Genomic DNA, 25,055 nt, shown 5'->3' on the forward strand with positions numbered 1-25,055 from the left:
CCTAAAAGATAATGCTGTGAAAGTGCTACACTCAGTATGCCAGCAAATTTGGAAAACTTAGCTCTGGCCACAGGACTAGAAAAGATCAGTTTTCATTCCAATCTCAAAGACAACCAATGACAAAGAATGTTCAAACTACCGCACAATTAAACTACCGCACAATTGCACTCATCTCACACGCTAGCAAAGTAATGCTGAAAATTCTCCAAGGCAGGCTTCAACAGTATGTGAACTGTGAACTTCCAGATGTTCAAGCTGGATTTAGAAAAGCCAGAGGAACCAGAGATCAAATTGGCAACATCCATTAGATCATAGAAAAAGCAAGAGAGTTCCAGAAAAACATCTACTTCTGCTTTATTGACTATGCCAAAGCTTTTGACTGTGTGGATCACAATAAACTGTGGAAAATTCTGAAAGAGATGGGAATACCATACCACCTGAACTGCCTCCTGAGAAATCTGTATGCTGGTCAAGAAGCAACAAACCAGGCATGGAAAAAGAGACTGGTCCCAAATTGGGAAAGGAGTGCATCAAGGCTGTATATTGTCACCCTGCTTATTTAACTTATATGCAGAGTACTTTATGTGAAATACCGGGCTGGATGAAGCACAAGCTGGAATTAAGATTGCTGGGAGAAATATCAATAACCTCAGATATGCAGATGACACCACCCTTATGGCAGAAAGTGAATAAGAACTAAAGAGCCTCTTGATGAAAGTGAAAGAGATTAGTGAAAAAATTGACTTAAAACCCAACATTCAGAAATCGAAGATCATGGCATCCAGGCCCATCACTTCATGGCAAATATTCGGGGAAACAATGAAACAGTGAGAGACTTTATTTTGAGGGGCTCAAAAATCACTGCAGATGGTGACCACAGCCATAGAATTAAAGGATGCTTGCTCCTTGGAAGAAAAGTTATGACCAACCTAGATGTCATATTAAAAAGCAGAGACATTACTTTGCCAACAAAGATCCATTTAGTCAAAGCTACGGTTTTTCCAGTAGTCACATATGGATGTGAGAGCTGGACCACAAAGAAAGCTGAGTGCCAAAGAATTGATGCTTTTGAACTGTGGTGTTGGAGAAGACTCTTGAGAGTCCCTTGGACTGCAAGGAGATCCAACCAGTCCATCCTAAAGGAAATCAGTCCTGAATATTCATTGGAAGGACTTATGCTAAAGCTGAAACTCCAATATTTTGGCCACCTGATGCAAAGAACTGACTCATTTGAAAAGGCCCTGATGCTGGGAAAGATTGAAGGCAGGAGGAGAGGGGGGTGTCAGAGGATGAGATGGTTGGATGGCTTCATCAACTCTGACCTGAGTTTGAGCAGGCTCCAGGACTTGGTGATGGACAGGGAAGCCTGGCATGCTGCAGTCTATGGCGTCACAACGTGTCAGACATGACTGAGTGACTGAACTGAACTGAATGGAAAACATACTTTATTACTAAAACACAAAGATCTTGGCATCTGGGCCCATCACTTCACGGCAGATATATGGGGAAACAATGGGAGCAGTGACAGATTTTATTTTCTTAGACTTCAAAATCACTGAAGATGATGACTGCATCCATGAAATTAAAAGATGCTTGCTCCTTGGAAGAAAAACTATGACAAACCTAGTCAGCATATTAAAAACCAGAGACATTACTTTGCTGACAAAAGTCCATATAGTCCAAGCTATGGCTTTTCCGGTAGTCATGTATGGATGTGAGAGTTGGGCCATTAAGAGAGCTGAACGCCAAAGAATTGATGCTTTTGAACTGTGGTATTGGAGAAGACTCCTGAGAGTCCCTTGGACTGGAGATCCAACCAGTCAATACTAAAGGAAATGGCCTGAATATTCCTTGGAAGGACTGATTACCAAGCTGAAGTTCCAATACTTTGGACACTTGATGAGAAGAACTGACTCATTAGAAAAGACCATGATGCTGGGAAAGACTGAAGACAGGAGGAGAAGGGGACAACAGAGGATGAGTTGGTTGGATGTCATCACTGACTTGATGGACATGAATTTGAGCAAGCTCCAGAAGTTGGTAATGGACAGAGAAGCCTGGCATGCACCAGTCAATGGGGTCTCAAAGAATCGGACACCACCTAACTGAACTGAACTGAGCCCCATGGGAAACAAAATTAAAATACGCTGCTTGTATGTAGTTTCTTCCCTTGCCTTTAGTCTAATGTCTCCACCCTTCTCCAAAACTACTTAATCCAGATGCCATAGGTTTAGACAAAGGCAGAGTGTCATGCATCTGTCACTCCAGTATCATACGTAATACTTCCCTCCACGAACCCATATCAGTTTCTGAGTATATGGTGCACACTGTTGTGAAAAATGTCTTATCTTTTACTTACGTCAATTTGTAATTAGATTTTCTTTTACCCTTTGTAGCTCAAAAAGCACCTGATGGATCATCTCAAATACAGTAACTGTAGTTCTGAAGGCAAGAAAAAATATATATATTTACATATACATATTAAGGGTTTTAACAACAGCTTTATAAAATATAGAATCTGAAAAACTGTCTTGTAATTACTTATTTGGGGCTTCCCTGGTGGCTCAATGATAAGGAATCTGCCTGCTAATGCAGGAGACGTGGGTTCAATTCCTGAGTCAGGAAGATCCCTAGGAAAAGGAAATGGCAACCCACTCCAGTATTCTTCCCTGAGAAATCCCATGGACAGAGGAGCCTGGAAGGCTATAGTCCAGGGGGTGGCAACACATCTTAGAGTTGGGCACAACTTAGCAACTAAAACAACAACAATCACTCTTTACATATTTATAACTTCATGAGAGCTTACCTATCTTATCGTGAATGCCCATGCCCAGCACACATTCAGCACATTGTAGGAACCCAGTGTCCATCCGGAATAAACATGTTAATACCAGTTAATCCTAATTAAAATAAGCAATACATAGTTTTCATTCTGTGATTTTTCAAGTTTTTTATTTGAAAAAATGTGGAAAGGTAACTAAAGCGTTGAGATTCAATATATGTTCTAAGGGGCTTTCCAGGTGGCGCTAGTGGTAAAGAACCTGGCTGCCAATGCAGGAGAGGCAAGAGACACGAGTTCAATCCCTGGGTGGGGAAGATCCCCTAAGGTAGGGCATGGCAACCCACTCCACTATTCTTCCCTGGGAAATCCCGTGGACAGAGGAGCCTGGCAGACTGCAGTCCATAGGGTCTCAAAGAGTCTGATACAACTGAAGCAACGGAGCACACAGGCACACATTTATTTTATAGACATATTTATAATTTAACTCACTCACTTAGCTCTACAGAGTCTTAATAACTCAAAGGGGATTCTGCATACACATAATGAATATTTCATCATGTCTTTACTTATATGTTGAAAGTACAGACAGTTTTTAATAGCTTAGATTTCCTCTTCTACAATTCTACAATGCTACAAGAAATTTTGAATAAGAAAATGATATATTTTTATGTCCAAAACAAAAAATGTTTACAAGTTTTATTTTCTGCAGTTTGAAATATGTTACTCTTATAGGCAAATAAGGTCAAGCTTATGATTTTCATAAATGTAATTTTGCAAATTTTATAAAAGCTAAAACTTCTTTTATTTAATGTAATGAACAGGTGATGGTGACATGCATAATGCAATTTTCATAAATGAAGGTAAATGTAAGTTCATATTTCTGTATTCAAGAAAAACATAAACTAACTCAATAAAGATGAGCAATATTAACCTTAAGGAGTTAATCATCAGAGTGAATGAGGGAAAATAGTATAATTAGCAATATATGAAGGTAGTCATTAAGGTGAACCAAGGCACATAATATAGTTTGCAACATAATGTAAACAAAAGCCAAAGTTCCCATAGCAACACAAACTTTTCTCCAATGTACGTATACTCTATTTTGGATTACCAGTTAGATTCTAAATTTGTAATTTCTTATGCAGGTGAGTAATAGGAGTATGTCTGAAAACAATAACATTTACGTATTCAGGTTTAGATGTGTTTAAATTTGCAAGCTTCACATTTAGTTTTCTTTACCGTTGTTGTAGTAGCTAAGTCGGGTCTTACTCTTTTGCGACCCCATGGAACTATAGCCCCCAGGCTCCTCCAACAATGGGATTTCCCAGGCAAGAATACTGGAGTGGGTTGCCATTTCTTTCTCCAGGGGAACTTCCCCACCCAGGGAGCAAACCTGAGTATCTTGCATTAACAGGCATATTCTTTACCACTGAGCCACCAGTTGATAGTCCCCAAAATTATGCTGCTCTGCATGCTAAGTTGCTTCAGTTGTGTAGAACTCTGTGTAATACTACGGACTGTACCCTGCTAGGCTCTTCTGTCCATGGGATTCTCCAGGCAAGAATACTGGAATGAGTTGCCATGCCCTTCTCCAGGGGATCTTCCTGATCCAGGGATCAGAGACCTGATCCGGGTCTCCTGCCTTGCAGGCCGATTCTTTACCATCTGAATCACTAGGGGTATGCTGGCATTTCAAGTTAATGCCATGAAATTACACTTATCTCATTTGTGGCAATGTTTGTAAATACCTTAATTGTTTGAAGTTTGCATGTGTTAGGATGCATATATTTTGTGATGTGCTTAAAAATCTTTGTTGATTAAATCTAGTGGTGTTTAAATATAAGATTATATAAATATTAGGAAATCTACTAGCTATCCCTAAATCATTTCACATAAGCAGTAAAATAGTAAATACCATAAAAATGATATTCTTTGCTCAACATGGGTGATTATACTGTTACTCTTTCTGCAGGGAAAATTTTTTTCTTCTACATTTCTAGCTCAGTAATCCATTCCATTATAGCTAAGTCTTTACTTTGTTCTTCTTCTTCATAAAATAAAACAGGACTGTTTAAATGTACAAAGTTTTTAATAATCATTTGTATACTAATTCTCACAAGATTTTTGTGAATATGTCAGATGGGTGGTAACTACAATTACTTGTATTTTATGTATGGAAAAAGAGGCAAACACCTGAGATCACACAATAAGAGCAAACTGGCAAAACACTATAGTTATTCAGCATAACCAACTTTAATTTATATATTATATATGTGTATATGAATGGAAAGTGGAAATAACTAGGAGAAAAATCATGTATTTTATTTCATATTTACATATTTTATTTACCTAGATATAAATTCTTATTCGTTTTTATTAAGACTCAATAATCAAATGCTTAGAATATTCTCGAGAATCCTAGGGACTTTATTTCAAAGAGAAATTGAAATTTTCATGATTTAAATTATTGACAGATTTTGCTCATTGGAAAATGGAAAGAGTTTAAAAGAGGCATTATTTTTGCCAATCTATCCATCCTCAATTTGAATGCCCTCAAATGTTTATGTCTTTGAATTACATTATGATAGAGACAGAAGGATCAATCTTTAAGTGAAGATTAGTGTGAAGTCTCAAAATTAAACCATTTTGGAATTCAACTCTCCATGACACTTAACTTAGGTATATAACAAAGTATCTGACACGTGGCAGATAATATTTATTATACAATTTGCAAAGACAGAATAAAATATAAAAATCTTATCACACTTTTCAGAAAACATAGATTTCCATTTCTCTATTAGTTAAAATATATTTCTGATAAGCATATATGAAGTCAGAGATGCTGAAAATGTTAAAATTCCTCTTCAGTTAAAAATAAAATGAAATTAATAGTTATAAGGAGTATAAATGACATCAATATTTTAGCATTTTCTAGGACTTAGAGATATTCTCACTGTGGTGCAAATATAAATGGTTTCATTCATGTTGATATTAAAGTGAAAATACGTATGTCAGAATACAAATTTTAAAACAATGATGTCCAATTTCAGGGAGAGAAATTATCTCTTTTGAAGATAATAATAAATATTCAAGTTTTCCTCTCTGAAGGTAATATTTTTTGTCTCAATCAACATACTTTACCGTTTTTAAACTTTTCTCATCATATTTTTGACAGCAGGTTTTCCAATTTTGACAGCTCTTTAAAAGTGATTTTAACAGCCGAGTGATTTCTCTTCTAAGCAAAGTCAGATTATGTGAAATGTCAATGTAAAAACTATACACTCTGACACATAATCATTTTTAGTTGAATTTACTTATTAATTTTGCTTGCTATTGCTAATAAAACATAAGTGCTTAGCTAATTGTATTGCCTTTTGAAATGTTTTAAACGTATTAAAGCTGTATCCTTTTCACTAGAAAATACCTCACTTTATCACAGTTACCCTTCCAAAAATGGAGAGGAGAAAGGAGTAGCAATGCTAGATAGAGAAAAGGCAACTGAGAGACTCAGCAAACTGGCTAAAGTGAAAATACAAGCCTACATTGGTTAAACCAGAATGGAAACATATCTGTGTTCCCTGAGAAGTGCTTGCAAAACTCAAGCACGTCTCTTCTCCCCTTCCTCACATAACCCAATATTCCCAACTCCCATTACTGACATTCTGATTATTTCCAGAGCAGGTGATAGAGAATACTTTTCCACCTACCCACACTCTCACCTGATTGAAAGTCCCTGGAATGTTGTTTTGGTTGTTGCTGTTCAGTCGCCCAGTCATGTCCGACTCTTTGCAACCCCATGAACTGCAGCACACCAGGCCTCTCTGTCCCTCAACATCTCATTTGCCCAAGATCATTGCCTTGGTGATGCCATCCAGCCATCTCATCCTCTGACGCCCTCTTCTCCTTCTGCCCTCAGAAAGTCCCTGGAGACAGTTTAAATCAAAACTGACAATTTTTTTTGACTGAATTAATAGTTAATTTCCTCAAACTTTTATTTCATGATCAAAGTGTTGAAGTAGGTGAAGTGATCATCTGGTAAATATAAATAAATGGATTGTCAGTTCAAAAATTATCTTCTCTTTTTAGTATTTTCTCTAGTCTCCTGTTTCCTGCTTACTATTTTGGCAACTGAAAGCTTGTCTCTTCATAGAATGACTTTGTCATAATTTTAAAGAAAAAAAGTTTTACAGAAGAGGATTTCATTTTAGCAGATGATCCATCTAACCACAGATCTAAATAGAATTAAAATGTCACCTTTGCGCATAAAAAGAAATTCCAGTAAACCAAAATTTTAAACGTTTAAAAGTTTTTAATAGCAAAAATTTTAAAAGTTAGATTAGTCTCATTAGATGAATTCATTGAAGATTACACATTGTCTAAACTAGTAAATTGAATTCTAAATTATCCTATGTTCCTCATCATTGTAGAAATGTCCCACTTCATGTTGAGTGAGTAGACTTTCCTTAGACAAATTAGGAGCATTAATTACATTTTGAAACCTAAAGAAGTAAACAAACAAACAGTCAAAATTACAAGCAAGATTCAACAACTCAGTAGTGTCACTCAATGGGAAGTGGAAAACGAGAGAGAAATAACTTTAAAATTCCAAGAGAAAGTTATTTCCAATCAGACTATCAATCAAGTGTGAACATAGAATATAGACTTTTTAGGTGATATGTAAAATAATTTACCTTGTATTTAGCCTTTCTCAGGAAGCTATTAAAAGGTTCACTCCACCAATTTAAAAAAGTAAGCAATGCTGTAGAGTCCAGCAATTCAACAAACGGGAAATCAAACTCAGGAAAGAAACAAAGGGAATTTTCAAGGTGATGAAAAGTAACTATGCAGTAGGCCTAAACTGCTGATTGTGCAGGCTAGGGCAGAAGAATGCTGCTGCTGCTGCTGCTAAGTCGCTTCAGTCGTGTCCGACTCTGTGCGACCCCATAAACGGCAGCCCACCAGGCTCTGCCATCCCTGGGATTCTCCAGGCAAGAATACTGGAGTGGGTTGCCATTTCCTTCTCCAGTGCATGAAAGGGAAAAGCGAAAGTGAAGTAGCTCAGTCGTGTCCGACTCTTAGCGACCCCATGGACTGAAGCCTTCCAGGCTCCTCCATCCATGGGATTTTCCAGGCAAAAGAGTACTGGAGTGGGGTGCCATTGCCTTCTCCGAGGGCAGAAGAATAGACATACCCAAAAACATGAAAGGAAAAGAAATGAATATGTTGCCTGATGTGTTTGAATATATGGAAACAATTTTACAGTTTTGGTACAAAATTGGCTCTGAAAAAACGATGTAAAAAACAAATGTAAAGCTGTGTAATTATGAACCAAATTCCAAGAAAAAGTTGTACAAGAAAGTTAATGTAATCAAAGGAAAAGAACACCTAAACCATGAACAAAATTTGCATTGTAAAAAACATGTAACAACAGAATATTTTTAACAACTTTATTGAGATGTGACTCACATATGATGATACTCTGTCTTCCAAGGTAGACACTTCAGTGTTTTTAGTATATTCACAGGCTTGTGCAATCATCCGTACTATCTAAATCTATATGAAACCTATACCCATTACCAGTCATTCTCTATTCCTTTCTTCCCCAACCCCTGGCAGCCAATAATCTACTTAGTATCTCTATAGATTTACCTAGTCTGCTGCTGCTGCATCACTTCAGTCGTGTCCGACTCTGTACGACCCCACAGATGGCAGCCCACCAGTCTAGACAGTTTTTTAAATGGAGTTATACAATATGTGATCTTCTGTGGCTGAATTCTTTGATTTATCTTAATGCTTTCAATATCCATCCATATTTTAGCCTGTATCAGGACTTTGTTTTTTTCATTACAAATAATATCACATTGTAAGGATATAGTACATTTTGGTTATCACCCATCTGCAGATGAAAATTTGGGTTGTTTCCACCTGCTAGCTATTATAAATAATGTTGATGTGGATATTTGTATACAAGTTTTGAGAGGCTTCCCAGGTGGCGAGGTGGTAAAGAATCCACCTGCCAATACAGGAGACACAAGAGACGTAGGCTCAATCCTTGGGTTGGGAAGATCCCCTGGAGCAGGAAATGGCAACCTGCTCTAGTATTCTTGCCTGGAAGATTCCATGGACAGAGGAGCCTAGTGGGCTATGGTCCATGGGATTGCAAAGAGGAAGACATGACTGAGCACACACACATGCAAGTTTTTGAATGAACATATATTTTTTATTTCTTTGGGGCACATACCTAGCAAATTGCTAGGTCATCTGGTAACTCTATGTTTAACATTTCAAGAAATTGCCACACCATTTTACAAAATAGTTTTACCATTTTGCAATCTCATCAGCAGTGCCTGAGAGTTTCAATTTCTCCACATTCTGGTCAACACTTGTTTTTGTCCATCCTTTTTATTTTAGCCATCCTCATGGGTGTGAAGTGCTATATCATTGTGGTTTTGATGTACATTTCCCTAATGACTAGCAATGTTGGGCATCTTTTCATGTGATAAGTGGCAATTTAATATCTTCTTTAGAGAGACATCTACTCAAAACTTTTGTCAATTATAAAACTGGATTAGATTTTTTTGGTGACTTGTAGGAGTTCTTTATATATTCCAAATACATGTGTGTGGCTGGGGAAGGGAAGATTTCCCAGCAGAGAGAACAGGAAATGCAAAGGTCTTGTGGCAGGAGCAGTTTTGGTGTAAGTGAGGCACTGTTGGGAGACTAGTACGGATAGACAGAATGATAGAAGAAGAGAGTAAATGGCTACGAAGTGACAAGGGTAAGGAAGAACACAGGTAATGTGGGACCTTGTATATCCTTGTAAGAATTTTGGCTTTTAGCCTGACTAAAATGAGAAAGGCTTCCCTGGTGGCTCAGTGATAAAGAACATTTCTGCCAAGGTAGGAGATATGGGTTAATCCTTGGGTCAGGAAGATCCCCTGGAGAAGGAAATGGCAACTCACTCCAGTATTCTCACCTGGGAAAATCCCATGGACAGAGGAGCCTGTTGGGCTATAGTCCATGGGGTCACAAAAGATTTGGACACAACTTAGCTACAAAACAATAACAATGGAATAAGAGAACAGTAGAAGGCTGAGCATAAAAATTAGATTGTATGAATTAGATTTGAACATTTCCTTGCCACTGCTTAGTCCTTCCCTGATTGCTCAGTTAGTAAAGAATCTGCCTGCAATGCAGGAGACTCCAGATTCCTGGGTTGGGAAGATCCCCTGGAGAAGGGATAGGCTACCCACTCCAATATTCTTGGGATTCCCTTGTGGCTCAGCTGGTAAAGAATCTGCCCACAGTGTGGGAGACCTGGTTCAGTCCTTGGGCTGGGAAGATCCCCTGGAGAAGGGAAAGGCCACCCACTCCAGTATTCTGGCCTGGAGAATTCCATGAACTGTATAGTCCCTGGGGGTCCCAAAGAGTCGGACACGACTGGGTGACTTTCACTTTTTCACTTTGCTACTGGTTGAGTAAAAACTAAAGAGAAACAAGGGCAGAAGCAGAGGCTTTTGTGATAACCCAAATGAGATATGGGAAGTGGCTTAGACCTGAGCTATGGCAATGAGGGTGAGCAAAAAATGGGTGAATTTGTGATACATTTTGAAAATAGCACTAACGCAAATTACTGACAGCCTGGATACTGTATGTGAAATAAAAGTTAATGGCCAAAGACTATTCTAAGGAATTTTGTTTTGTGCAATTGGAAGAAAGGAGTTGCTTTAGAGTGTGAGAAAATACCAGAAGGTTACTTTTGGACACATTGAACTTAAGATGTTTCTTTGCTGTTCAAGTGGAGATATACCTGTGAGTAAATAATGTAATTTACAAAAGAAATTTGAACTGATCATTTATATTTATATAATTAATTATATATGTTTTTTGGTTATATGGAGCTTCCCAGGTGTCTCAGTGGGTAAAGAATCCACCTGCAATGCAGGAGATGCAGGAGACCTAGGTTCAGTCCCTGGGCTAGGAAGATCTCCTAGAAGACAGCATGGCAACCCACTCCAGTATTCTTGCCTGGAGAATCCCATGGTCAGAGGAGCCTGGGGGGCTCTTCTGGGGTCCAGGGGGTTGCAAAGTGTTGGACACGACTGAAGTGACTTAGCACGAGTACAATTGGCTATATGTTATATATTTTATGTATAAATATATTTTATAAATAATGTATACTTTATATTGGGCTTCCCAGGTGGTGCTAGTGGTAAAGAACCTGCCTGCCAATGCAGGAGTCATAAAAGATTTAAGAGAACGCCCTTGGCAAAGGAGACTGGAGGGCTACAGTGCATAGGTTTGCAAAGAGTTGGACACAATTAAAGCAACTTAGCATGGATGCACATACTTTATATTATTATTAAACATACACTTGTATATCAATGGCAACTAAAGTCTTGAGAGTGGATGTGTTCAACAGAGTGACTATTTGGGATAGAAAAGAGAATTGATATGAGTACTGAGTCTAGGGACACTGCAACATTGAGAAGTCAGGGAAAGTGGGCAGAGATTAAAAAATGTAAGATGAAACATCCAGAGGTAGGAAAGCAAAACAAACATAAACAGAACCACACTGTGAGTTTGTTGTTCTGGCAACCAAATAAAGAAAGTGATTTAAGTAGGAGACTGTGATCAATTTGGTCAAATGTTAATGAGATTTCAAGAGTTCAAGTATGAAGAAATCTGAGAATTGACCATTGGATTTAGCAACATGGAGCTCATGGTTGACCTTGATAAAAGCAATTATTTCAGTGGAGTTCTGTTGCTAAAAATCTGTTTAGAATGGATTAAAGAATGGGGGGAGAAGTTGGAAACTTCATATAGAAACTTCTTTTTCAAGTTTTGTTTTCAGAGGAATGAAAAAAAAGGAAATGTTGTAAAGGGAATGAGCCAGGAGGGGAAGTAGAGTCAAAAGTGAGTCTTTTTAGAAATACAAGACATAGCAGCATGTGTATGTGCTGTTGTGAACCATCCAGTATCAAGGGAAATATATTCTGTACAGGAAAGAGAAGGGAGAATGGTTAGTCCCACATCATAGAATCGGTGAGAAAGGGAAAGAATCTAGTATACCAGTTGAACGCTAGCTTTTTCTTGTATGATGAATAAAAGTCAAGTAAATTTGCACACATAAAGTTAGGTCAAGAGATGTAGAGTCTGGGGAAAGTCTCTTCTGTTTGCTTCAATATTTTTAGTGGAGTAGAAATCACAGTCAACAGCTTAGGATGAGGATGAGAAAAAAATGTTGGAAATTTGAGGAAGAAGATGTAGAATAATCAGTTAAGTTTTATTACTGAACTAGGAAAATGCAACATGATTTTTAGACCACATGAAGGACCTGCTGGTGAAAAGTGATCCTATTTTTTTTTTTTTTTTGCCAGTGTCATGCAGGATTTTAGTTCCCTGACCAGGGACTGAACCCACGTCCTTGGCAGTGAAAGCATGGAGTTCTAACCACTAGACCTTCCCAAGTGACTCTGAATTTAAGGTAAGATTAATCACCTGTTTTAGATATCTTTTCTCTGACTGCATTCAATTGTAAGTGGGCAAACGTTGAGTAGATTAAGGGTTTGATTTAACAAAAGTGGTGCTTTATCCAACTGAGCATAATGAAGCAAGAGTGGGGCAAAGGAGTGGATGTGTTTGCTAGTGAGTGGTTATCACTGATAGAAGGTCTTTAGAATATCATACCAGCTTAAGGTCAAGACATAGGTTTAGCATTTCTAGATTGCATCATTTCTAAGTTTTACAGTATTCCTTGGCAGGACAGAAAAATCACAAAGTTTTATGTGATCCTTTTCATTTTGTGGTTGTAGAAAATGTGCTTTTGTTGTCTGCTAGTCTTTTGTTTTTTTGGCTGTACTGGGTCCTTGTTGCTTCTTGGGGTTTTCTCTAATTGTGGCGAGCAGGACTGCTCTCTAGTTGTGGTGTTCAGGCTTCTCATTGTGGTGGCTTCTCTTGTGGAGCACAACCTGTAGAGCGCACAGGCTTCAGTAGTTGAGGCACATGGACTCAATACTTGCGGTTCATGGGCTCTAAAGCATAGGCTCAGTAATTGTGGTGCATTGGCTTAGTTCCTCCATGACGTGGGATATTCCCGGATTAGGGATGGAACCTGTGTCTCCTGCTTCAGCAGGCAAATTCTTCACCTCTGAGCCATCAAGGAAGCCCCTCTGCTAGTATTTAAATATCATCATTTGAAAACCAGAGTCCTTCACTACCAATATATGTAGTAAGATGTGGTTTTCTCGAGAACAGCAAAAAGTTTAAAAAAAAAAAAAACACTTAAAATCAAAGAACCAGTAATGTTAAATTATCCCTGAGTGCACATTATTTATTTCTTCGTTAACTTAATTGTTTTCTAGTAAAAGTGAAATGTGCAATATGCAAATTAAATAATATTATGTGTCAGAGTTTGAAAGAAATATTCATTTAACACTGGAAAAGGTTTTTTTTTTCCCTAGGAAATCTTGTTCATTTATTTTGCAAGAATTTTTGTTTGTCGCTATTTGTTCAAAACATAATACAATTGTGAGACCCAGTGCCTGCTGGCAAAGTTGGAATAGCTGTCAGCAGGAAATGGCGAACTAATAATAAGTGCTGGTAAAATATTTATATTATAGTTTACTGGGAAGCTGAATGTAGTTTTGTATTTCATTAGAGCTTGAGGCAATACATAGTAAAATAGTTGTGCTCCAAAATAAGTGGATAGAATTCTAAATACTATAGTAACTTGTCTTTCAACTATCTGCTGGGAAGAGAAAGAATTAATAATAATAAAGCCTTTTACAAGTTGAAATTTAAGAAATTTTACACAAGGTCCATAGGGCAGTAATTAGCAGCATCTCACATTCAGTGTTATTAGACACTAGGCTGCTGGATCAACCACTTCTGTATGAGGCCTAGTAATTTAGCTCTGGTTCATAATTTTCAATAACAGAGCTATTCAAGAGGGAGGGTTGGTCCTAAACCACCAGAGGACTCAGAAGTATGGTGATGTTCAAGTACAACACTGTGTTTATGTACTCCCCAAAGTGTATCAAAGCTCAGATCCAGAGAAATAAAAGAAAAGTCAAACAAAACAAGCATTAGACTGCGTAAAATAAGGTATGGACAAGGCAAACAGGTGAGGCATTGTTTAGGTGGCTAAGGTAGATCAATATCTATTCTTGCAAGCCAGGAATCCTGCCTGCTTTCCTCTGGCGCTCTGCAGATCATCTTACGGCTTGCAGACAGACTGTCGCCTAAAGCCAACTGACAGACAACCTATTTCACCCTTGTAAAAATCATACCCATCTTCTTTCTTTGTTGTTCACTAAGGACAGAAAAAAAATACAACTGCCAAAATAAAATAATTATCAAATTAGCTTTACCGCACTTTAACATCCCTTTTCATTAACTTACTTACAAAAGACTGGTTCCTAATTTCTTTTTCATATATAATTTTAATCTACTCAATAAAAGGTAAGTATGTTATGAGCATAACAAAGTGTGCATGTGTGTTTGTGTGTGTGTATATGTATGTGTAGAGGCCACCAAATCCATTGAAATAGTAAACATATATAAAGTGTTGTACATAATAATCACTCTATTATCATTAGCTAATATCAATATCCCTATCAAAGTTTTTAAAATATAACAGAGGTATGCAAAAAGAATCAATTAGAAACTGAGGAAATCAATGTTTATAATTGTAATTCATAGGTTAAAGGGGTACTATTTCAGTAATTTTGAAAACATTTAACCAGCTCACCATAGCTCAACTTTGAGTAAATAACAGAAAGTCAGATTATGTTTTGTGACATAATACCATTAATTTTCATTCTTCTGACAAACTACAAGTTGAGGCATAACTGTTAGTAACGTTCAGTTCAGTTCAGTTCAGTTGCTCAGTCGTGTCTGACTCTTTGCGACCCCATGAATCGCAGCACGCCAGGCCTCCCTGTCCATCACCAACTCCCGGAGTTTACCCAAACTCACGTCCATCCAGTCGGTGATGCCATCCACCCATCTCATCCTCTGTCAGCCCCTTCTCCTCCCACCCCCAATCCTTCCCAGCATCAGGGTCTTTTCCAATGAGTCAACTCTTCACATGAGGTGGCCAAAGTATTGGAGTTTCAGCTTCAAAATCAGTCCTTCCAATGAACATCCAGGACTGATCTCCCTTAGGATGGACTGATTGGATCTCCTTGCAGTCCAAGGGACTCTCAAGAGTCTTCTCCAACACCACAGTTCAAAAGCATCAATTCTTTGGCGCTCAGCTTTCTTCACAGTCCAACTCTTACATCCATACATGACTACTGGAAAAACCATAGCCTTGACTAGACAGACCTTTGTTGGCAAAGTAATGTCTCTGCTTTTTAATATGCTGTCTAGGTTGGTCATAACCTTCCTTCCAAGGAGTAAGTGTCTTTTAATTTCATGGCTGCAATCACCATCTGCAGTGATTTTGGAGCCCAAAAAAATAAAGTCAGCCACTGTTTCCACTGTTTCCCCATCCATTTCCCATGAAGTGATGGGACCAGATGCCATGATCTTAGTTTTCTGAATGTTGAGCTTTAAGCCAACTTTTTCACTCCCCTCTCTCACTTTCATCAAGAGGCTTTTTAGTTCCTTTTCACTTTATAAAGTTTTAGTTCTGAAATCAGGTTTTAGTTACAATTTAGTTTAGAAAATCAAAACTAGAAATATTTGCTCAAAAGTAAGTATTACCCTTTAGTTATATCAAAAATAACCAATATATAAAACCTGTCTTCTGGTGCCATAGGACTCTAAAAGGTTATACAGACTTCCTTGCAAACTGAACATTATATAAAATTTTTACTTTACATATATATTTTTTTATTTCTTTCCACTTCATAAGTTTAACCAAAAAGTTAGGAGAATACTTTTACTGAAGTAAAAATAATGTAATTGCTATAATAACAAAATCTATGTGTAGATGAGAAATTAAAACAAAGGCTCCCTAAACAAAATATAAACTATAAAAAAGGTACACAGTCCTCCTAATTCTGCTTTAGCAAATAGGAGATGTTTCATATATTTGATTCCTGAGTATAGTATTTACTGAGACTTGTTCCTTTCATATGTGTACAATAACTTACAGATTTCATTTTAAACAGATTTTTATATCAGAACTCATCCTGCTTTCTTTTTGCCCCCTGGGTTGACTAATGAAAGGAGTGACAATTTTAATAAAATATTTAAAATGCCAAAAGTTAAGACAAATCTCTATTTTAGTGGTTATAGAGATTTTGTCTTAATCTTGAAAGTGGAAAAGGTCATATTTTGTAGGCTGTTGCATATCATATCTCTGAGTAATAAGAATATGTCTTTTCATCACTTGCTACAGTTTTATGCTTACCTCTTTATGGTGGAAGAAATGTAATTTACTTGTCAGATTGAAATGTTTGATATAAATTCTTATCCTACCTTTAGAACTAGCATTTCTGAAACTCTACATTGTAAACAAATGGCATGTTTAATTAAACAACTACTTTACTACTAACAAGAGTATGTAGTAAAGAGAATATGTGAACAAGAGGATATGATTAGATTAATTTAATAGCAAGCTCTGTGACTAGAATTTAAAGAAACCATTTTTAATTCAGCAAGGATATATGATTATACTAATTTAAAATCAAGACATAGTTGGAATGTAAACAAAGTATTTTAAGTTCCTCTCTTCAGAATATCAAGAGTTTTCTTTAAAAGTTAAAACTAACATGATTTAGAAGATATTAGTTTACATTAAAATTTCTTCTGTAACCTACTAATCTACATACAAAGCTAAATTTAAAGTCAATTGATAGTTTACTGTGATACTAAAAACTCATTTTATTTTATTTTTTTATTTTTAATAAATTTATTTATTTTAGTTGGGGGCTAATTACTTTACAATATTGTAGTGGTTTTTGCCATACATTGACATGAATCAGCCATGGGTTTACATGTGTTCCCCATCCTGAACCCCCCTCCCACCTCCCTCCCCATCCCATCCCTCTGGGTCATCCCATTGCCCCAGCCCTGAGCATTTGTCTCATGCATTGAACCTGGAATGGTGTTCTGTTTCACATATGATAATATACATGTTTCAATGCTATTGTCCCAGAATGTCCCACCCTAATTTTAAATAAAAACAGTTGTGATTTTTCCAAGGGATTCATTTTACTTTTCTATAGGATTGCTTTTTCACAGCAACAGGTTAGCAATTCTGAAATATACTAGCTCTCTGTTCTAATAAAGAATGAAAACATAGTGAGGTAAATTCAGCTGAATAATTAGGCATACTATAATATACATGATAACATATGTGCATATGCCTGTATGTTTATGTGTGTATGTAAATACATATTTAATATATAATATCTATAATTTTCTGAAACCCAAGGATTAATTTTACCTTCAAATTTCAAAATACTAAATAGATTTGCTGTAATCATTCACAGGCTCTTGATACTGACAGTCCATTTTTACTCATTTGTAAGAACAAAGAAAAATAAAAAACCATTGGGTTCTGACCTAATCAAAGCCATAAATTGTTTTTTAAAACATGCATTGTCAGGATCATAATTATCTTATTTGTGTTTGTTTAGATAGATAAACAGATGAAACATTTCAATCCAGATGTGACAATCTCAGTGCTGTCATTTACCTTTCAAGGATCATAGAATTTTTGCTTTTAACACATTCCCTTGAGTACCTACATGTTTTCATTTTAAACCAGTAGTTGAGAAAACATGTCAGATACTAAATTCAAAATCCACCATGCAGGAAACACAGGGAAATGTAACAACTGTTTTGGGAGAAAATGTCTTGAAGTCAACTTACATAAAATCTTTAATGGTTTGCCAATGACTTACAATTAGCATTTATGTTACAACTGAAAATGCTAAACAATTTCTGCTTAACTACTATAGGGCCGAAGTTATTTCTGTCAAATATATAAAACCTTAAAATATCTACATTCTATAATATAAAAGTTTAGTGATAACAAAAGCAGAATTTGTAATATCAATTTATGAAACAAAAGGAACAAGATAGTTTAAAGTCTAGAGCACTTAAAACTTTTTAATACTTAATACATTACATGAAATTTCATACAGAATATATGGAACTCAAAGTAATAATTTCTGGTGTTAATATTCAATAACTTGTACGTCCAAGTAGACTGAAAACTTACGAATTCTCTGAGAGGCTCACATTCAGTAGAGTAAGAGAAATGAAAGCTTTAGGATGCTTGTGTAAATGTTAAAATAACTCAAGTTCTTTTCTCAGTAAATGCTTCCCTGTCTTTATCAATCATGATTCTAAATTATAAAGAAAATGATTTGTATAATACAAACAATATAATCAATGAAATGTTATATGCAAAGATAGATAATGCAAGACAACTGAGCTTAGAATGCATAACACTTAAAATATTTAATCATGGCTTTATGTGACTACACACAATAATCTATTTCTATTTAATAAAATAATAAAAATGCTTTTTTCTACTTTTTAATGTATATTTGCAAACATTTCCTCTCACAGAATTGTTCAATTAAATACTATGCATTTCCAATTAAAGAACTAATGTATTTATGGATATTCATTTTTCAACATTTATTTATTTAATAAAGGCTATGTTGGTTAGGCTAACATGGAAACAAAAACTATGATGTTATTTTGAACTCTATGACCTCTTTCAATTTGCAAACAGGTAATTATATGAAAAATTATAGAATGCACTAAAAAAGTAGTTGGAAAACAACAAATATTTCATGAAAGAGTTATTAATTAGTGTTATAACCACTTAAAACAGAAATATATGCATGAATATATAATCACTTAAAGAATTTCAGTCTTTAACTTCATTTAATTACTAAAACAGTCATTTAAGAATGTGCCTTGATGAATATCACAAACATATCCTTTGGTTAAATATGAATAAAAGGAATAGTTTGATTTCTAATAAAACTAACAAAATATAAGACCAACTTAATATATGCATATCAATTATGAGAAAATGATTAAATTATTTATACCTTCCAATATATATCAATATAATTAAAATTACTCTTATTGGAAATGAACCCATTAATATACACAGCCAATTTCTAACAGATTATTGGTATTACTAAAATGTGAGTGTTGAGTGCTAGTTGCTAACATTTGTGCCTTGTTGGATAAAGTGTAAAATAAGCAGGAAGTTTGAATCTATTTCTTTAACCATGATGAAAACCATCGTGAAACATTAAAAGGCTGTCTTTTGGAGAGTGTCTTTTTGGAATCCATGTGATAAATGGGTTTTAATATAAGGAATCCTCTCATCAGTAAAGTGGAACTTTAGAAAAGGTCACATTTTGGAGAATCATAGCAAAGTTTGCACTGTGCATAGTTTACTGTCATAGCTTTTCTTCATTGGAAAAATTCTTAAATCTAAGGTTGTCAATTTGCTGTTTTTTGAATACTGTAGTCACTTAGAAATAGCAGTTAACAAAAAAAAAAGTCTTAAAAGCATTGACTTTTATACTTCATTCTAACAAAACAATTCACTATTTACTTATTTTACAGTTAATCTCCATGCTAAATCTGAAAGTATGCTCTCAATAAAAACTGTAATAAAAGAACATCAGGATAATGACACAAGATGATAAAAGCAAGGGAAATGTTCATTTGAGGATATAATCTTTCACATATACAAGCTTTTTTTTTTCACATATACAAGCTTTAAGTAGAAATAAAGTAGGATAAATGCTCCAAAAAAAGTTATCCAGAGAATATCTATACAACAAAATTTATCAAAAAGTGGTAGGAAGTCTTCCTAGATATCAATCCCTGTTGATAAAGGCTTTCTAACAGGAGATACAAAGCTCTATAAAATTATGTGCAAATAAATTTTGTAAGCAAGAGTTTCTACCATTTTTAACTAATTGATGAAAAATTAGAGAAGAATCATAAAACAGTTTTGTTGGTAAGGCAGAGATACTGCAATGTATTCAGCAAACCCATTTGTTATTCCTTCTAAACACATAACTAAATTATATTCTCAAACTTTCACTGCAGTTAGGTTGGGCCTCACATGACTGATTTCAGGCCAATAGACTATGCATTACCTTTTGGAATCCTCAACAAGATTTCTTCCCTTCCTACCCAATGCAGAGTACCCAGAGGAGGACTCCAGGGTTCTAGTAGATGGCAGAGCCATTCTTGGGCCCCTGAATGACTGAATGGAACTGGATGGAACAAAGACCCACTCTCCCTCTCTACCTGACCCACACAGGAATATGACATAAAGGAGTAATAAATCTTGATGATATTAAACCAATAAGACTTGAGAAAGGCTAGATTACTCATCCATTTTTATCTATTTCTCAAATATTATGAATAATAAAGAAGGGGATCAAAATAAAATTTGGTACTTCAGAGGAATGCAAAAGTGGTAATTGTACTGGATCTAAATGTTAAGAGTAGGGACAGTTCTTAGAAACTATATGATTTCAAGTATTCTGCAATTGGTCCCTGTCACAGTCTTGCTTCCCCAATCATATGCTGAACTTATATCATCTTATTATGATAATAATAATTTATCTTTAGTGACAAAAGCTTAAAGCATTAGCTACCATTCATTTCTTTTCATACCATACTTCAGAATGAGTGCTAAAGACTTACTATGAATCTCATATAACTTCAAAGTCACTATATGAGGAAGTTTTGACAATACACTCATTTTACAGAGGAAACTGATGTCTATAAAAGTTAAGATAATCTCATAGCTAGTAAGAAAGAACTCAGAAAGTTTATAACTCATATTAATATATATAATATTACATTATATTAATATATATAATATATAAATATTACAAACAATATTACCAAATATTGTTTGAGCAATTGTAATTCACTTCAACTACTAGCCTTCTTACACATAGAATCATGCAGTTGTATGTTCATTTTGTAGGTCACAGGAAAGACTGACAGGAAGGGTTGACCTTTACAAATATAATTCTGGATCTGTCCCTCATAGTAGAAACCTTATACTCTAATTTTATCAACATGCCAAAAATGTGTTCATCTATCAAAGGTAGATATACAATAATCATCAAAATAGTAATGTTTTGAATCAGAAATAAAATTATCCATTATTCATTTATAATGAATAACTTAAATGAAAAGAACTTCATTGAAAGCCTGGGATATAATTACTCACCTAAGAGTAACTACTATTTTAAGTGAAATATTTGAAGTTCATATGATTAGTGTATATTCTAAGAACAAAGATTCTTCAGAAGCCAAATAATAATCCAAATATTATTTGGAAAATATAGATTCAGAATGAAGATATTTTTGTGGGTAGAATGTTCAACAGCATCAAGTTTAAAGAGCCTGATATGCATCCACAACAGGAATGGCCTTTCATTGGGACTGAAGTCCAATGGAATTGAATCCACTCCCTCATCTCTGAACCATATGTGGACACATTTTCCCTTCATTGCTTCTGACTTTTAATCTGCTTTCATGGCTAAAAATTTTTTCTGTAGATATGCCAATACCTTCAATTAGTTTATGCCAAACCCTGCTGCACAGGAATTTGTTATATTAAGGCAACTTTGCACATCCTCCAGATGATTTGTGCTGATCTTGAAATTTAACAATCAAAAGCTGATGACAGAGGTATTAGGAAGAAATTTGAAATAGACACATTCTAATCTATAAGGACAAAACACAATGGCAAGAACTGAAAGAATTAATTCCAGGATAAGATAATACTCACTGAAAAATCATGCCTATTTGTGAGAAATGAGTTAGCAGCTGTTCTCTTTTTCTTTCACTTAGGGTAGAAGCAGTATAGCCACAGAATTCAGTTAATCATCTTAACCATCTTGATTGCTGGCATAAACCTCTCCAAACTCTTCCTACAAGAGATACTATGTTTCTCTTCCTAATGGTACCAAAGCCCACACTAAGAACATTTGAAATCACAGCTGGCATACATCAGGGATAGATGATCCTAGGCCACTTACACTCTTATCAATGAAAAACAAAGCTCATTCAAGCTTTAACCTGCCACAGTGCCATCCATTTCAAGAGCAAAGTCCAGAGCCATAGTTGTAATGTTTCTTATCCACCTAGAAAAGTGCCAAGAGGAGCACTTTTCCACACACAAGTGTGTGGGAGATAGTAAATACAATAATAGGGCTAATTAACCCACCAGGGTGCTTCAGGACTGGAATGATTCAGTCAGACAGAAACAATTTTTATTCCATTATTATTATTTCTTCTTTATCTGTGGAATTAGAGGGTGGGAGGAAGACCAAGAATTCAGACCTGGGACAAATCTGGATGAACTTAGGATGCTATCCAGTAGTTGGAGTATACTGTAAGAAGAAGTGTTCCAAAAACAAAAAAGAATGTTGAAGCAACTTTCTCTGGAGATGCATCATGTGCAGAGAGTCCCCATGAGTATGTTTGCTTGCATCCAGCTACTTCTCTTTGAATTGGAGGACACATATTTGGAAATGTCTGGTTGATGACAGCACACCAATAAACAGTTACTCTTTGATTCAAAGTGAACATTTGTTGCCATCAAGCTTCATCGCACTGACCTATGTGAGAAATCTCTGAAAATAACAACATGAAAAGGACAAGAAAATAGATAATCAGTATAAAAAAGGCAAAACTTCTTAATAATAAGAGAAATAAAGATAAAAATTAATTTACAAAAGCAAAAACAGTTGTTGTTTAGTCACTAAGTTGTGTCTAACTCTTTTGCAACCCTATGGACTGCAGCCCGCCAGGCTCCTCTGTCCATGGGATTCTGTAGGCAAGAATACTGGAGTGGGTTGTCATTTCTTTTTCCGGGGGATCTTCCCCACCCAGGGATTGAACCTGCGTCTCCTGCATTGGAAGGTAGACTCTTCACCAATGAGCCCCCAGGGAAGCCCCAAAACAATTTTAAACTATATTAATACTGTATTTGCAATTTTTAATTATGATGTTACAGTATACTACATACTAAATTGTATTTTATTAGTAGAACTAATTCATAATGAAGGGAGGAAAATTCTATTAAAGTAAGCATTGTCTACGGTGTCACTGTAAAAATTTGATAAGATCTGAATATTCGAGCTATTTCAGTAAAGCAAAAAAGAACACATGAAAACATGTTGTGTTTAACTGAACATGTGCAAAGTTACCCTCCTCAAAACTGATGAGTAAGGAAATTAAAAGAATTTAAAAGAAAAAAAATGTCAAAAGAGTGATTTTAAAAACATTATGCTACAGATTCTAAAAATCTAATTATCTTAGTTCAATTCTTAATCACTGCAAGATAAGACATAGCAAACCAAACTAACTAGCTATCACTTGGTTCTGCTTAATAACAGTTTCCTATAGGTAATAATAAGCTGAACCATATAAATGGAGAGAAATCAGAATCACAAAATTCTGTAAGGAAAAAAATATACTCCAAAGAAAAAAACTAAAGAAATATCTAATTAAACAACTGAAATAAAAGATAATTACTGTACTATGTGAGCTTCCCAGGTGGCTCAGTAGTAAAGAATCTGCCTGCCAATGCAGTAGATGCAGGTTCAATCCCTGGGTCAGGAAGATCCCCTGGAGAGGGGAATGGCAGTCCACTCTAGCATTCTTGCCTGGGAAATCCCAGGGACAGAGCAGCCTGTAGGGCTACATGACTTAATGACTAAACAACAACAACAACAACTGTACTATCTGGCAAAATTAATGAATGGGATAAAAATCAGAGCAGAATTAAAATTTTATTACAGCTTCACTACCACCAAATCATAACTTGAGGTACTTGTCCAAAAATTGTTTTTTTGGACAAATGACTTTTGTGGTTTTTAAAAAGCACTATAGCTAGATAGTATGTGCGTAAATAAATAACAAACCATTAAACTTATCCTAAGACTTAGAGATTACTTTCAAGAAACAATCTCAGTTATAGTAGTGGAGGAATCTTCCATCGGAGTAACATGTTAGTCCTAAGTAGTTATATTCTGAGAGGCAGGATTTCACTTTCAAGTCCTAAAAAGTCATCATCATGAGGCTCTACTTTGGTCATGTAATAGCACATGTGATCCATTTTCTTTTCTGAAAATGGAAAATCAAAAGGAATAAAGTACTGGCCACACTTACAATGTTTTCTTTCAAGTCATGGGAAACATGGTGCCTATTGTTCATTATTTGAATGGGACATTTGGTTTGTCTTGTCTACAACAATTTAATGGGGTAATACACAAAGATGAAGGCTTTATGCTTTTACATTTTTCAGTCAGAAAAAGAAAGCTCAGATACTGTGAACTACCTGTCCTGTTTCATAGGGGGCACCTGTATTACTGCCACACATCTGTGGAAGCACAGCATCAGCCAACTGTTAATCAAGGATCACTTCCCTTCAAAGTGACTGATGATCCACTGTTAAAACAGCTTATAAAAATAACTTCTCCTGCGAAAAGGTGCTTCAGGGTTTTCAGACACATCTCACCATTCCTGCTAGTTTAATGCATGTTTGAAAGTTAATTTCTCATTAATATTTAAAGAAGAAATGACTTCAGAACAAATTTTTAATGATCCATTACATTTTAGAAATAAAATATTATTGGCATTATTTTCATCTCGATTACAAGGAATAACAGTGTCCAAGATTAAGATTAGCTTTTAAAACTGTTAATGAGCCCTGGCAATGTGAAAAAGATATGGATTAGGTAGATGTAATGAGATATGATTAAAGGGTGCAGGCACTGAAGGGTGTTGGAGGAATTCTTTTCAGAAAGAGTATAATTAGTGCCTGATAAAAGTACTTAGTAGATAAGATTTTTGAAGAAGAAAGGTTAAGATAAACACATACTTTATGACAAATCTGCTGAATTTTTCCCCTTTGGTTCTCTTACATTCTCAATATTATGTTGAAATTTCATACATAAATAATGTTTGTCGACTACTTGATGCAATTCTACCAGACAATTAGAATGTTTTTATTGCCAGACACGGAGAGCAGAAAATGTGTTGAAACATCTTATTCCATTTTCAGTGTACATTTCTTTGTTGATTTATGTAATGTAGCTAATAATATGCAACCTACCCTAGTTTTAAACAAACAAATGAACTTCTAAAAAGCAAGCTTTCCATAAGTTGCTAAGCAACTCCAAAGGCACATTTTATTAATTTAATAAATAACATGTAGATGACAAATCCTCAAGGAATATTTCTAACTCCATTTTATAAAAAGTAGAAAATCTAAGCAGGTACCCTTCTGATTTTCCTA

The 25,055-nt window shown here is 35.5% G+C and overlaps 1 long non-coding RNA gene across 2 annotated transcripts in view; it reads left to right on the top strand.

Moving 5' to 3' along the window:
* LOC145528894 (uncharacterized) overlaps window positions 1-25,055 on the top strand; it is a 425,445-nt gene that overhangs the window by 298,670 nt on the left and 101,720 nt on the right. Inside the window, exon 7 of one of the 2 annotated variants that reach the window (XR_014070773.1) lies at window positions 12,163-13,852. This is a non-coding gene — a long non-coding RNA (uncharacterized LOC145528894). Of the gene's footprint in view, window positions 1-12,162; window positions 13,853-25,055 lie in introns of those variants that run through there. The other variant, XR_014070771.1, reaches the window with a different exon arrangement.

The sequence above is a fragment of the Giraffa tippelskirchi genome, chromosome 12, assembly GCF_054371585.1.
Source record: "Giraffa tippelskirchi isolate mGirTip1 chromosome 12, T2T-mGirTip1v1.2.pri, whole genome shotgun sequence".
Taxonomy (NCBI): domain Eukaryota; kingdom Metazoa; phylum Chordata; class Mammalia; order Artiodactyla; family Giraffidae; genus Giraffa; species Giraffa tippelskirchi.